General features: G+C 33.8%; 1 protein-coding gene and 1 long non-coding RNA gene across 10 annotated transcripts in view; one reads left to right on the top strand and one right to left on the bottom strand.

Annotated features, from left to right (window-relative positions):
- Positions 1 to 2,012, bottom strand: part of LOC124984623 (uncharacterized) — a 55,459-nt gene extending 53,447 nt beyond the window's left edge. The window contains exon 1 of the long non-coding RNA XR_007108718.1: positions 1,928 to 2,012. This is a non-coding gene — a long non-coding RNA (uncharacterized LOC124984623). The remainder of the gene's footprint in view (positions 1 to 1,927) is intronic.
- Pcdh9 (protocadherin 9) overlaps positions 1 to 14,352 on the top strand; it is an 866,304-nt gene that overhangs the window by 223,605 nt on the left and 628,347 nt on the right. The gene's annotated exons all lie outside the window — the stretch shown is intronic.

Raw genomic sequence — 14,352 nt, 5'->3', positions numbered from 1 at the left:
CAGCATGGGGTACCCCAAATCACAAATAACCTCATTTGCTTTTTCTTTTTTTTTTTTCCTCTCAACACTTAGGTTTTAACATGCCATATAATGTATGCACTTATTTTGTCTACTGAATATTATTTGACTTCACTTAGAGTATATGCTCTACAAGGGCAAAAATCTTTGATCATTCAATAATGCATCCTAACTGGAAAATAAAATGTTCTGAGCAAAAACTCTTTTTTAATGAAATCTCCAAGCTTCCAAGCTGTGCTTTATGTAGCTCATTTCTTGTACCTCTCTGACAACACAGAACACTTCGCTGTGTCTTCCTATCAAATAAGAAGTTCTGCAAGTCTAGACAATGTTGTTCACATCTTTGTATCTTCTATAGCACTTAGCTCATTAGTTCAGTAAACAGTGAATAATTAGTGAAGAAAAATGAATGAGGATGATACACTGGGATGTAATCTACTGAGATGTTCTTTATCTTTGTTTCAAATATTGTTGCCCAGTCTGGACTAGGTGAGTGGTTGTCTCATTCACTTAGGATTTTAAAATTTCAAATTAGTGTGTCAGGTATTTTAGATAGCAATACTGTGGATGATTTGTTCTTTCTGACATGGTTGAATATATCTTATTTAAAATATTCTGCAATGATTTTATAGATTGAGATTGAACTCTGCTTGGAGGACGGGTTCAAAAGGCTGCAGTATTTGCTACAGGAGCACACTGTATGATAAATGTTCAAATGTTCTTTTCTTTTTTAGAATCACAGCCATCTTTACAAAATTAAAGGTTAGATGTGATGTCAAAATTGAACAATTATCCTAAGTTTCAAATCTAACTAACTCCCAAACTTGGGATTTTGAAAATTGATTTGAAAATTGGTGGCAGTTTTTTCAAAAAGAAACAAGTTTCTTTGCATGTCTTGGCCCCCACCTCCTTTAGTGATGGACACTGTCACGTACCAGCATTAAGCACAGTCTCTGACTTCAGGTGCATTTACCATTTGGGGAATGTGCTGCCCTTGTTTTGTTAGCCTCAGCATTTTCCAAAACCTCACTTCGCCCATGGTGCTTGTGAATATATCACTGTCCACCTCTTCTGCTGCTCGTATTTACCGTTGTCTTATGCTTCAGCGTTTCCGATGCCCTTGAGAAGCTGTAACCAGCCTTTACATTTGAAAGAGTGCCAGCTCATTTAGTTAGGCTGTGTTTGAGAGGCATGGATGAATTTTTTCTATCTAACATTTAATAAAAAATAAATTAAAAATGTGACTTATGCCATGACATGCTTAGCATTACCCTTCCAGGTTTAAATTTGAGAGTTGTCAGTGCCCTCCCTGGTCTGGAAACTGACATGTTATCAATCTAGTGCGTGGGTGACAAGGCCGCTGATGTCTTCCCAAGGCTCTTGTTTAATAATTAATTTTTCATTGCAGGCATGTTCAATAAATGGATTACAAAACTTAAGCCCGTTTAAAAGGCTTTAGAAATTCATTATTAGTTTTAAAAGATGAATGCACAAATTAACTGTCCCTTGATAGATGAGGCATACCATTTATAGCCAGGGCCTGTGTGATTTTAGCCTATATTTACACACACTGTAGAACAGGATAAAAAGTCAGTATGGTTTTGTACACAATGTCACTGAACCACCGAGGAAGCGATTCTTTTCAAAGAAGACTCAAAAGGAGAGATCAGATGACAAATTTGTGCTTTGAACATTTTCCTCTTTGCTCTTTCTCTCAGAAGTCCTCCACCATCTAGTCTCTTTACAGGCTCAGTGCTATTTCTGGAGTCAGCACCTTGAGCTCAAATTTTTCCACAGAATAATAGTATGATTTAGAATGAAAGGAATCTTATCAGTCATCACATCTAAATTTCCTTGATTAAATGTCAGTGGCAATTATTAAGCTGTTGTTTGTCAGCTCCACACTCACCCTTTGTGATTTCAGGATTGGAACTCTGCAAACTGCTTTTGCCCTTTACCATCTGGCTTCCTGTTAGGTTCTGCCAATAGAGCGCGCTGGAGGGAAACAGTATGGGGACAGGAAGCTTGCTTTGTCCTTTGCTGGCTCTTCCTTTCACCATTGCCCAACCAATGGCACTTCATCCTGGCAGCAACCATTCACTGGTTGCAGTACTAGTTTCTTTTTATATTCCTGGAATCAGTCTCATCACATCTCCTTGAATTGCCAAAAGTAGCCAGGCAGTGTCCTCATTTCAGAATTTTGAGTCACAATGCCGGGGTGCCCTCTGCCAGACTCCTAGTTTCTGCTAATTCTGAACTCTTTCTTTGTTTCCCATACTGTGCAGGTGTTCAACCTTCTCACAATTCGTCATAATATGTTAATATGTTGCCTCAATTTCTTTTTTTTTTTTTTTGTCCTAGTCTCACTTTCAGTGGGTTTCTGGGGTCCTGCAACACCTCGTTAGCGATCCCTGCATTAAATTCTCTGTGTTTAAACAACGGATAGGATTTCTCTTTTACCAGTTGGACCTTGGGTGGTACAAGCAGCACTGACAATCAATCTCTTAATCAATAAGTAAATCCGATTTTTCTTTAGCTTTTAAAAGGACTTAATATAATTGAATGATTAGAAAATTCTGATCACTTGTATCTTAAGATATTGTACATGTAATCATACTATACAGAATTTAAAACATGCCTTTTTAAATCAGATTGTTAGCAGGTTGCATCACAGTTTATTAACTAACTAATTCCTTCCTCCCACACTTCCTAGCTTTCCTGTGTCTGTCTTGCATATTAAGCCAACATTTGAGAAGGAAGGACAGTATACTAACTACAATTGGGAGAATGTTTCTCTATTAACTGCTGTGTGAGTGTGGGGGTCTGCTGGTTTAGTCTCTTTATTTCTGCTCCTTCAAAGAAATGAGAAGCTTCAGGTAAAAAGTAGAGAAGTTACCCTTCCATTGATTTAATTGCGGCACTAATAATTTTACTTTATAAAACTATACTCTTACTTTATACCCATGCCTCAGATTTTACTTAATAAAGGATATGTCAAGAAATATTCTATTTTCCCCAAATAAAATTAAGCTTGAGATACCAGCTGCAAATAGTTTTAGAAATTTAGAATCATTGATTTCATATTTTTCTAAATGCACTATCAAATGTGTTAGATATGTTCAGAAAAATAATCAATCTTTTTTTGGTTAATTATTTTCCCTTAATTATATTCATTATTTTCAAAAAATAATTCACAAATGGCTGTGATAGGTAACTTGACTGACTAAACAATAATGGAACACTTTTAGTAGATCATTCTTTGTGAAGCACTCTTTATTAAATAATAGTGTTATCCGTTTCATGAGAAAATTATTTCATGAAAAATGAAAATTGTACTGCCTAGAGTTCATCTAATCTAAAAATCTAAAATTTTATTTATTATTAATTATATATTTTGGTACTGGGGATTATATCTAAGAGTGCTTTACCACTGAAAAACATTCCCAGTCTTTTCTGTTTTTTGTTTGTCTGTTTGATTGTTTGAGAGAAAATATTGCTAAATGCTGAGGCTGGTCTTATACTTGAGATCCTCTTGCCTTAGTCTCCAGAGTCCCTGTGATTACAGGCATGTGGCAGCACATCTAGCTAAAATTCTAAATCATTGTGTCTCAATTTTAATGTAAAGTATTTCCCTTCTTTATTATGTCAAGCCATGATTTCTTCTTTGCTACTCTTACATTTTAACTGTGGTCCATTCAATATCATTTTTTAAAATCTAAATACAGAGTATGGACTTTTACTTTGTAGCATTGATTTGCAAGTTTATAAAGACAATTAATAGGCAAGAAAAATGATACAATTTGTCCCTCAAAATTTTTGGGGATGAAATTCAATGACCTGTTTTCTTGCTGTGCTGTTTTTTGTCTTCTGAGGCAAGAATTTTTATCAATTTGGTCTGTTGGTATGACTAGTCCAGACTCCTTGAGAGCTTGATGTCTGGAATTAGTCATTAATTAGCCAGTATGTTTGTACCACCCACTACAATCATCTGAGAATGTCAGGGGGTTGTGAAGTGGAAACAGAAATTAAGAAACTGCAATTAAGACTCATCTTTCGACAGGAGTATGGTAATATATATTAAAGAATAAATAAATTAATATCACATAAGAGGTATAAGAGTCAAAGAGAAGACCATTGCTTAGATAGAGTCAGGCTGGTACTGTGACAAGGAAAACACATTCATTTCTGAAGGCTTGGTATGGATTTCAAGTTGTCTCACTCAACTGGAGAGGATAATTTCCCCACTGTCAAGTTAGCTTCCTTGCTTGTCCTTGAGACAGTGACAGTGTTACCAGAGTTAAACCCAAGGCCCAGTCAGCTCTGGGGGTCTCAACAGACCAGGTCTACCCAACCATCCCAAAAGTCAAAACCCATCAAAGAGTTGAATGGCAGTGAAGGCAAAAAAGGAATTTATTCTCCATGTGATCACACAAGGAAAAATAAAACATCAGTTTAGGCACTGAAAGACTGAAACATCTCTCCAGGTGCTCTTGCAATTATTTGGGAAAGGATGGAAGACAAGGGTCAGAGGCTTGCATAGTTGGTGATCTTGGCCAGGACATGGTCTAGTTGATCATTATTTCAGTATCAGTCATGCAGAGCCTTGTGAGCTACAAGAAAAGTACTGCTTCCTGGGGTGTAGTTTCTACTCTTGTCAGAAGATGTTTATCGATCAGACTTTTGTTCCCGGAATCCAAGGTGACTGCAGGAGAGAATAACTCAGAAAGAACAAGTCCAAGACGGAGTTAGGACAATGACTTGTCTTCCTTCAGGCTTAGGGCAATGACTGGAGACTTCTAGATGCTGCTCTGGTGATCTGGAATGGGTTATTGTAAGAGCTGGTGGTTGGCGACCTATTGACTATGATGTCCCTATAAACCTTGAAGATAATCTTTGCTACTTTTATGTTGGTGCCTTCAGCACTGAGTGGGTTCAATTGGCAGCTCTAGACAAATTTTCTTTAAATGATTTACATGTGTACATGAGACTTGAGCAGGAATCCGACCCAAAGTTATTGATAGAAGGGAGACCCATACAAAAATGAAGGCAGAGAAGGCAAGTTTTTATCCTGCTTTTTAGATACACATCAGACATCTGTAGGCCCAAATGAAGAGTCTGTGCTTTTAGCAAATGCAGCATCAGTCACAGTAATACTTTTTCTCCTTTGTACTCCCACTGCTAGCAAAGAAAGTAAAAAACTAAGGTACTAAGAAAATACCTGATGAATAAGCATATCTATAAAGACAATGGAAGCATCTGTGTTTGTAAGGGAACAGCATCCTCCTTTCTTTTCCTTAATTCTTGGGTTATGATCTGCTCCCTGTCAGATCAAGAGTCAGAAAACAATTGTGTAGTGGTTACTGTTCACTGCCTTCATGTATTTCTCTAAAACCCTGAAGTTGTGACACTGTACTTTATCATAACATTGGTAAAAATGTTCTATAAGTGCAGATTTGGAACAATTACCAATTGAAAGGATATGATAGTAAAAAAAAAAAAAAAGTAATCTCCTATTTTTTCCCACCTCTGAAATAGTAAGGCATGAGACTTCTAATAAGCGGTACATCATGGTGGTTTTTACATTGCCTCCTCCTATTTTCATTTACATTTATGCTAGTGAATCTTAATAAGGAAACATTATTATTTTCTCTTGAGAAAATATTTTATTTCCTTTATGAACATATGCTTTACTTTAATTCTGAAATAAGCAATTTATTTTGGTTTTTGTTTAGGTTTTTGTTTTAGGTTTGTTTTTATGTCAAGCTCATTTTTAATGTTCATTTAATATTATTTCCCAGAGCCTGGTCCAGTGGTGCTTGCCTGCAATCATAGCTCCTTGGCAGACTGAGGCAGGAGGATGATGAGTTTGAGGTCAAAATGAAAAATAAAAATGGCTGGGTACAGCTTAGTGATCAAGCACTCCTGGGTTCAATTCCTAGTACTTAAAAAAAAAAAAAAAAAAAAAAAATTAAAAGTTTTCCAGACTTGAATTCAGGTGAAAATGTTAATGGGATTGAAAAGCAGTTAAAATTGCATAAATTAATTTGAGTAAAACTGAAATTATTAAAAAGGAGTTTATTAAAAAGGAGTTCATTAAGAAGTAGTGAATCAAAATTATACTTTAAAAATATGTAGCTAAAGAAAGTACTTTTATTTTGAAGTCTTTAGTGATTCTTTGATACATACATTAGTTTTCTTCTTAAGAGTTTGTATGCTTTAGTTAACATATACAGGAGACAGGTAATTTTTATAAAAGATCATTAATCATAGATTCCGGGTCTTGGCATTCAAGATCAAATAGCTCACAGAGCCACTACTCTTGCCCTTGTTCACTGCATTAGGAAAAAAAAAAAATGTGCCTCATGGTTCGTTTCTACTTATAGTTTTTAGATACTTAATGGATTGTTGCAAAATTGAGTTTATACCTGCTGATGTATTGGAGCTCCACCTTGATTCTCTCATAAATATACAGATAAATTACGCACCATGGACAGATTCAGGGCATTGCCTCATTAAAAAATAAGAGCATATAATATGAACTCTGGTTCAGATGAGATGTATAACTGGAAAACTGGAGTCTGAGCCATACTTAAAAAGAACACTAATATTGCAAATATGTTCTAATATGAGTCTTTTAAAAGAAACATTAACATTAAAAAATAGCAAGAAAACCAAACATGACGAAGAAATAATGCCCAGGTTCTATTTTCTTGGATATCCTCTGTAGTCAACCCTGTTCACTAAAAAAGGTGTTTCTATTTATGGAAAAAAAAAAAAATGAAAGGTTTTGGTCAAACTTAGGTTAAGTGGTTGGTAGAAGATGGGAATTTATTGTTTACCTGATGAATGATGAAAATATAAAATATAAACAAACAGTGAGTATTTTATTAGAACTCCAGTGTGGAGACTTTTTTTTTTTTTTTTTTGAGGCGTGGTTACCAGGGATTGAATTCAAGGGCACTCAACCACAGAGTCACACCCAACCCTGTTTGCATTTTATTTAGACAGGGTTTCACTGAGTTGCTTAGCGCCTCAAGTGCTGAGATTGGCTTTGAACTTTCAATCCTCCTGTCTCAACCTCACAAACTGCCAGGCAATGTGGAGACTTCCGCCATCTTTGGAAATGTGAATTCTCTTTGCATATAAGTGAGAAACTGCTATGAACTGTTTGCCACTTAATTTTGTTCATGACACTTACTTGTTTCTCACCTTTGCTTAACTGCCACTAATGTAGCTTTTCATCTTTATTAATTTATTATTTATCAATTCAATTCATTCATAATATTCAAGTGTAATTGTTACAGAACTGGGGTCTTCGAGAAACTGAGGCAATGTGAAATCCCCCTTCAAACCTCAGTTCTTGTGATCAAGCTGGAAGGATTTCAGACATATCACTCAGAGTAACAAGAATGAGTTTATTAAAGTGATAGGAAAAGTGGAAAGGGACACTTAAGGGAGAGAGTGGATTCTCTCAGACAGGAGAGGGACAATGTGCTTCTCTTGTGCTTCAATTCTACTGGGGATCCCAGTGAAGTTTCCAGAGAGTCCTGCCCAGGTCCCCTTCTTGATTTTTGAAGAAGTACCTATTGTCTTAGCAACTCCAGGTCACCGTGGCTCATGGATTGGTTCTAATTGGATTCTTATCCATTCATTCTTACAGATTTTGTGGTTAGGAGGAACTATCCTTATCTCCCAACATTTCAGGATCTGGTCACAAAAGTCTCCTGGGTTTTTCCCATTGACTTTATCTTGGGCCTTCATTTTTCCTGCCGTTAACAGATAGTTTGCTAAGGAATATGACATATCCTGTCCACTTAGGCCAGGCAAGGCTATAGGTAAATTGTTCCTTGAAAAAGAAAGCATATGGGGTTCAGCACCGATGACCCATTTCATAGAATTATTCTCTTAACCTCATGTTTCGATCATTCACACCGGACTATCCCCTAATATAATGTCCTCTTGAGAAAAAGAAAAGAGGGAAAAAACGGAATGCAATAAAATGTACTGTAACTCCTGAGGGTTCACTTGTCTGGCTAATGCTTGGAATTTGTTGCTTGTATTGTTTAAAATATTCTGAGTTGTAGAACTTAATCCTATTTTACCCCTCAAGTTATAGAGACAAACAAGATTATTATTTTAAACCTCATTTATTTTGACCTTTATATTAATGAAGCCATTCACTGGACTATTATCAGAATTTGCTAAAAAGTTAAAAACTTTGCAAACAATTTTTGACAAATAAAACAAACCAAAGAAGCCTAACACACTTTATTCTTCCATTTAAAGTAACTAATATCCTTTTATCTATAAAAAATCACAGATACTTTCAATATAATGCTATGTTCCAAAGAATTTATTTTTCGTCGATCTTTGAAATGTGCTATTCCAGAGCACTTTATTTGTTTCTTCTAAGAAAATGGCCTAGGTTTCTAAAAGAGCAGTAATTCTGAATTGCTCTACAATGCAGGTAAAACGCTGCCATTCTGAAGCAGTAGCCCTTCTTGCTCCATTTGTTGAGTCCCGGTTGTGTGGATGCCTCACTCTGTTCTTTAATATTCTGTGAGAGTCTGAGGAAGTGGCTGCTAAACCAAGTGCATAGTCAATTAGACACTCTGTCGCATGAAGTGAGAATGTAAATTTTAACAATAATTTAGATATCTAAAATAATTCACAAGTACACAGAATTGTTAGTTCATTATTCATGAAAAATGTGATTTAGAGCTGAAGCTGAGATGAAAGTCTTTCTGGTAAAGAGGTTGAATAAAAAAAGACTTAGGGGCATGGAGTAATTTCATAAAGTGCTATTTCTACAATCAGGAAGTGGCATTCATTACTTGATAAAATTAGTTGAGGAATAAATTTTATTCTGTTTCTCAAATAAATGTATTTGTAAGATCATAGGAAGTGAACCATTGGAAAAATGAAATTAAATTGTAGTTTATTTTATGGCTGAAATCTCTATATTAAGGAACTTGTCTGTCTCTAATAGCAATGTGACTTTCTGATTTCATAAGATCATTTGGGATTTGAGTGGTCAGGATGTGGAATACATTTCTTGTTAACAGATGAAATCCATAAACGAGTTAAATGATTTTTAAAATATTCTGCATTCTAGTTGCTCTGAACTGTTTCAATTGAAATCACAACCAGTTCAGAATTTGCAACATACTGAATATTGACACCAATACCTATTCACCATGATTGGGAAATGAGTAGTCTTTAATTTCTGCTCTCCAAAATTCCTTCTGTAAGACTCACCTGTGTTCTTAGTAGCCTCATTGTTCCTTAGCTTTTGTGAAGTTTTCTGTATCTCTTTAATATGTTAGCAACTTTGTACATCATTTATTTATCTGGAATGGCTCCCCATAGTCTTCTCTGCGATCACAATCAGTAACAAAGCTCTGTATAAGGTTCAGATCTCCATGGCACTACTACTAACACCGAAGCTATGGAAAAGTTTTCTAATGATTCTGGACATTCATTTCTTCATCTATAAAACAAAATAGAATACATGTTTGTCCCTATTGTACCTATGTCTGAAATTCTAATTTCTAATAACTCTTTCCTGATTATGTTTTCAGTGGTATTCTTGCCCTGTTCCTTAATTTATATTACATATGATAAATATTAGGGATATCCTACTTTCTAAACCACTTTTTAAGCACTCAGAGCATTATATAGATTAATGTTCTTAGATAAAGAAAATTCAGTAAATATCTCAAAAATCTTCTGTGTTAGAGTGTAATACCCTGTCTGACTTCTTTTTGAACACAAAATTCACTATCTTCCCAAATGGTGCCTACTGAAGAATTAACTGTATAAGGAACTTTTAAATTTTCTTTGTTTTAGACATTTGAGATTGGACAGGGAATGGGAACTGGAAAATCTGCTAAATGTGAGATTTTTATTGTAGAAATGACAGAATGAATGTTAAAGGCTTCTTCAAAATGCAAAATTTTATTTTCATCTTGCAAATACTCAAATTTTAATGGCTTCAATTAGCCTATATACTTTTCTTCAATCAGTTTTATTTCTTGGGAAGTACTGGGTTTTGTTCAAGTTTTAGAAATGAAATTCCCAGTTTAAAAAATACTTTCAAACAGATGTTTATAGTGTCATGGGGCACACTATTAATTCATTAGGATTTTTAAAATAAAACATCTATTTAAGTTTTAGAGACACTTTCCCTTGATTCAAATCATGAATATATTGTCCAGCCTCTTCATCTGGTAATCATTATTTAAAAGAAAAGTACAAAACAACGTGGAACATATCTTTTCCAATCATGAAGCTGTAGTATCAAAGTTTTGAGCTTATGCAGTTCTTTGCAATATAAATCCTGCCTAACAATGATTTAACCAATTAAAAAAATAATGAGGTGCATATCATCTGACTCTTTTTTCATTTGTAAATTTATTAGTATAATACACATTATGTAGGTTATTGAGTGTGATGATACACTAGAAAAAGTGCAAAACAAGGTCAAATTGGAATGCAGATGAGGTCGTAAACTTTTAAAATAGTCAATAAAGCAATTAATGTATCAACAGCATGTGCTATTAAGTAGTAATGTAATGATGCCACTGATCACACCAGGGTCCTCTGAGTGTTTATACATAAGTCGGGAATCTGGGCTTTGTAGACATTTACCATGGATGCTGCAGAAAAATACCATCAGTTAGCCTTGAAGTCATTAAAATAATTTTATTTCAAATGTTTCCCAGAGACTCAAAACATGAATATTGTAAAACATACTTTGAATAAAATGGAAACATCTAAAATATAATTCAGAGCCATTTTTAAAAACTTACTTTTTAAATTACAAAAGCAATACATATTCATTGTAATACATTAAAGTAAAGCTGAACTGCAGAAATTAAAAATGAAAATCTCTGCCTTATCCAGTACCATTTGAGGAGACAGAGTTGAGTAACAATTTAGTTTGAATTATTGTCCAAGTTTTCATCCCTTTTCTATGAATATATAGTACAGTGTATATATATCATATATATGAATATATTTGCCTATTTACTATATGTGCTTATCTAATGTATAGGAGCTAGGCTTGTCCAATATATGCATAGATAGTATAATAACAGAATCTGCAGAGCAGATTTATTTTCTTTCTACGATGTGTTTATTTTTAAGTTAATCTTGAACACTTCAGATATTATTGTGAATGAAGCCAATCATCTTATGGAACAGTACATATATTAATGTTCAGATCTTGCTACATATTTTTAGGCATCCCGAACTCTCATGTCTTCAATATCCCTAAAAAACTTGAAAAATCCCTGTTCAAAGGCTACTACAGAAATTTTAATAAGACATTCAGTTAATTTATGTTCCTGGAATAAAACAAGCAACTAAATGTCATTCTTTCTCCACTAATTCTTTAAATGAACCACCTAATATTTGGTCCTTATTTTCAATACCACATTTTAAGGATAATATAAAGTCATCCTTCATTCTATGTTCTACATATAAGACAGATTATTCAGTTGCATTTGTTTTGTCATGATCATTTATTTAAAAGGAGACCAAAGAAAGTACCAGAAATGCACATATTTCTGTTTTGTTTTATGTAATGAAGAGACCTTATAAGAAAAAAGAAAATGTGTGAATTTACGAAGTCTTAGGTCATATACACAAGTGAAGAGATTTGATAGAGTGGCTGTTGACTAGATGATTTATGCTAGGATTGATATTAATTTTTCTGCACCATTTTCTCCTCTCAGATTATGTAACAATTGTGGACCATTCATTGAAACTAAAGAGCACAATGTACTTCAACTTCAATATACAAACACCCACAGATATACAACTAAATATCCATTTTACTAATTTATATACATTCGTAGTTGAGAGATGATAAGCTATTATCAGTCACCTTGCAGTTATTATAGAGCTTGAACAGTACAGTAACTGAGCACCATTCAATGAATAAATAAATGTTCTATCGGTCATGCAAATAAACTAGCTTGATGCCAGGTAGGAATCAAAAGAGAAGTATAGCCTATGAACTTTGATATAGCCCATAATTGAGGGGAAAAACAAAACAACAACAAAAAAGACATCCCTTGGCTTGCTAACATGAAATTTCAAATAAGCTTTAAGTGGAAAACACCTATTGTAAGTATTTAACTAAATATACAATGCACTATACAAGACAGCAACTTGCTCATATGTCAGGTTATGAAAAAAACTTAAATATGTGGCATAATCATAAATAGGTAAATTTACTTCCTTGAGCCCAATATGTGACTCCATTTTGGAATTAGAATGTTGAAAAATTTAGCATTTATAAGATCTGAATATTTCCTCTCTTCCCTTTTACAAACGAGGAGGCCAAAGACCAGATTCTTTTAATGATTTGTCCTGGGTTGAATAATAAAAGACCCTAAAAATAATATTTCCAGAATGCTTGGGAAGTATTTTCTTGCAACATATGTGAATCTTATAGAAACACTCAAGAAGTTAAAAAAAAAATGATGATTGAAATTTAGATTAGAGATGTCTTAATAACATATGGCAATTTTCAGGAATATTTTAATGTTTGATTTAAATAGTTCTTCAAACAACCCTAATAAGTAATAAATATTGTCCCAGGCATTTAAAAAGACATAATAAATGTTCTAAGTGTTATAATAAGTGGAATCTGAGATGAAAAGAGATTTTCTCAGTCCTACCCTAACATTTGATCAAGTTACAAATTTATTTACATTTGTCTTCATTGAATTTTGAATTTTGTTGCTTAGTTTGAATATTTATTTTTACAACATAAGCATATAAAAAGACGTATAAGTTATAGCCAGATACCTACAATTGTGAGCATTTGTTTCTTGGTTAGATTGTGTTTCATTAGAGTAACAGTGCTCAGGATGAGAACTTTTTCAAAAAGTACCTTTTCAATACAATATCATAATTTTTTTTGAATTACATCAGTGGAAACAAGAGTGAGTGTATAATCTAAAATTTTATGATTTCTGTTGTCAGAGCACACACTAAACTTACGTTTTAATTTGAGAATATTTTAGAAGCCATCTGCTGCATCTCTAGTAATTTTGAGAATGCAATCAGTTCCTAATTACCTTCTCAAAAGAAGGGTAAAGTGAAGCAGTGAATAACCCAAAGATTATTTATATTTGCCTAATTACCTTTCTGTTTTCTCTTCCTCTTTTCTGTTTTCTTTCCTAAATTTTTCACACATACACCTCACCTCTCATACAAGCATTTTTTTTTTCATGAATTACAAATGAAATTCTTATTTTAGTCATCCAACTCTTATGGATAGGGAAAGGAAACAAAGTATTCTGTCATTTTACATAATCTGCAAATTTAATTCTATCAAGTAGCATTTCGAATTTCAATAGATTTTTTTTTCCTTTACATATAGTTAACAACTCTGATCAAAATCTTTTAGCCTTTCAGGAAAAGAATGTGCTCATGGAATTCAAAACTCATTCCATGGAAAACAACGAGATGTCTTTTTCCCTCCATTACTTAACACATGTAAATACGTATGCATGAAGAAACACATGTACCAATTTATATATATCTCTATCACATAACTGTACTACTAACTCTAGTAGGATCTCCATTTAAAGTTGCTCTGAAGTTCTTCAGCAACTTTTAAATTTGCTTGCATGTGCAAAACCACAGGATATCATAGCAGTGGTAGATACTCTTTGCTACCTGCAACAAAAATCCAATTCACACTCTCATAAACAAACAACCAAAAACATTGACTATTTTTATTGTTAAGACCAACTTACACAGGTTTCTATTGTGACTTGATGAGGTATTCTGCTTCATTTCCCTGTCTCTTTCTTTCTCCAGCTTTGCTTTGTCCTAAGATTATCTTCTAGTAGGCTTCCTTCATTGCAGCACAATTGCTACAAATGTTCTTTAGCTCCCATAGAACATGCTACCTAGAACTACCCAGCTTGAGTCCTAGGCTTCCCTCTTATTGAACCAGTTTGTTTGCTGGCTCATCTTGATGCTATTCCTGGTATCCAGGGGATGTGATGTGTATATTGATTTAGGTTGGGTTATGCACCTACCCTTAAACTGATTGCTATGCAAGAAATATAATAATACAAATTGGTAAAGTAACTAGAACCCACCTTTGAAGCCAGGGATAAGATCATCTTTTCTAAACTTTGATCATGTACAATGTACAAAAATACCAAATCATATAATATACTTCATTAAAGGAATAAAAAACAGGCAGAACTACATTTATAATGAGAATGAATGTAGAAAATTATTTTCTGTAGCTTTTGATTAAAATATCATATAATTTGCTTCATTAGTATATGTATTTTATTGTAG

Source organism: Sciurus carolinensis, chromosome 5 (genome assembly GCF_902686445.1).
Source record: "Sciurus carolinensis chromosome 5, mSciCar1.2, whole genome shotgun sequence".
Classification (NCBI taxonomy): Eukaryota; Metazoa; Chordata; class Mammalia; order Rodentia; family Sciuridae; genus Sciurus; species Sciurus carolinensis.
Note: the sequence above shows the minus strand (reverse complement) of the source record. Positions and strands in the feature narration are given on the sequence as shown.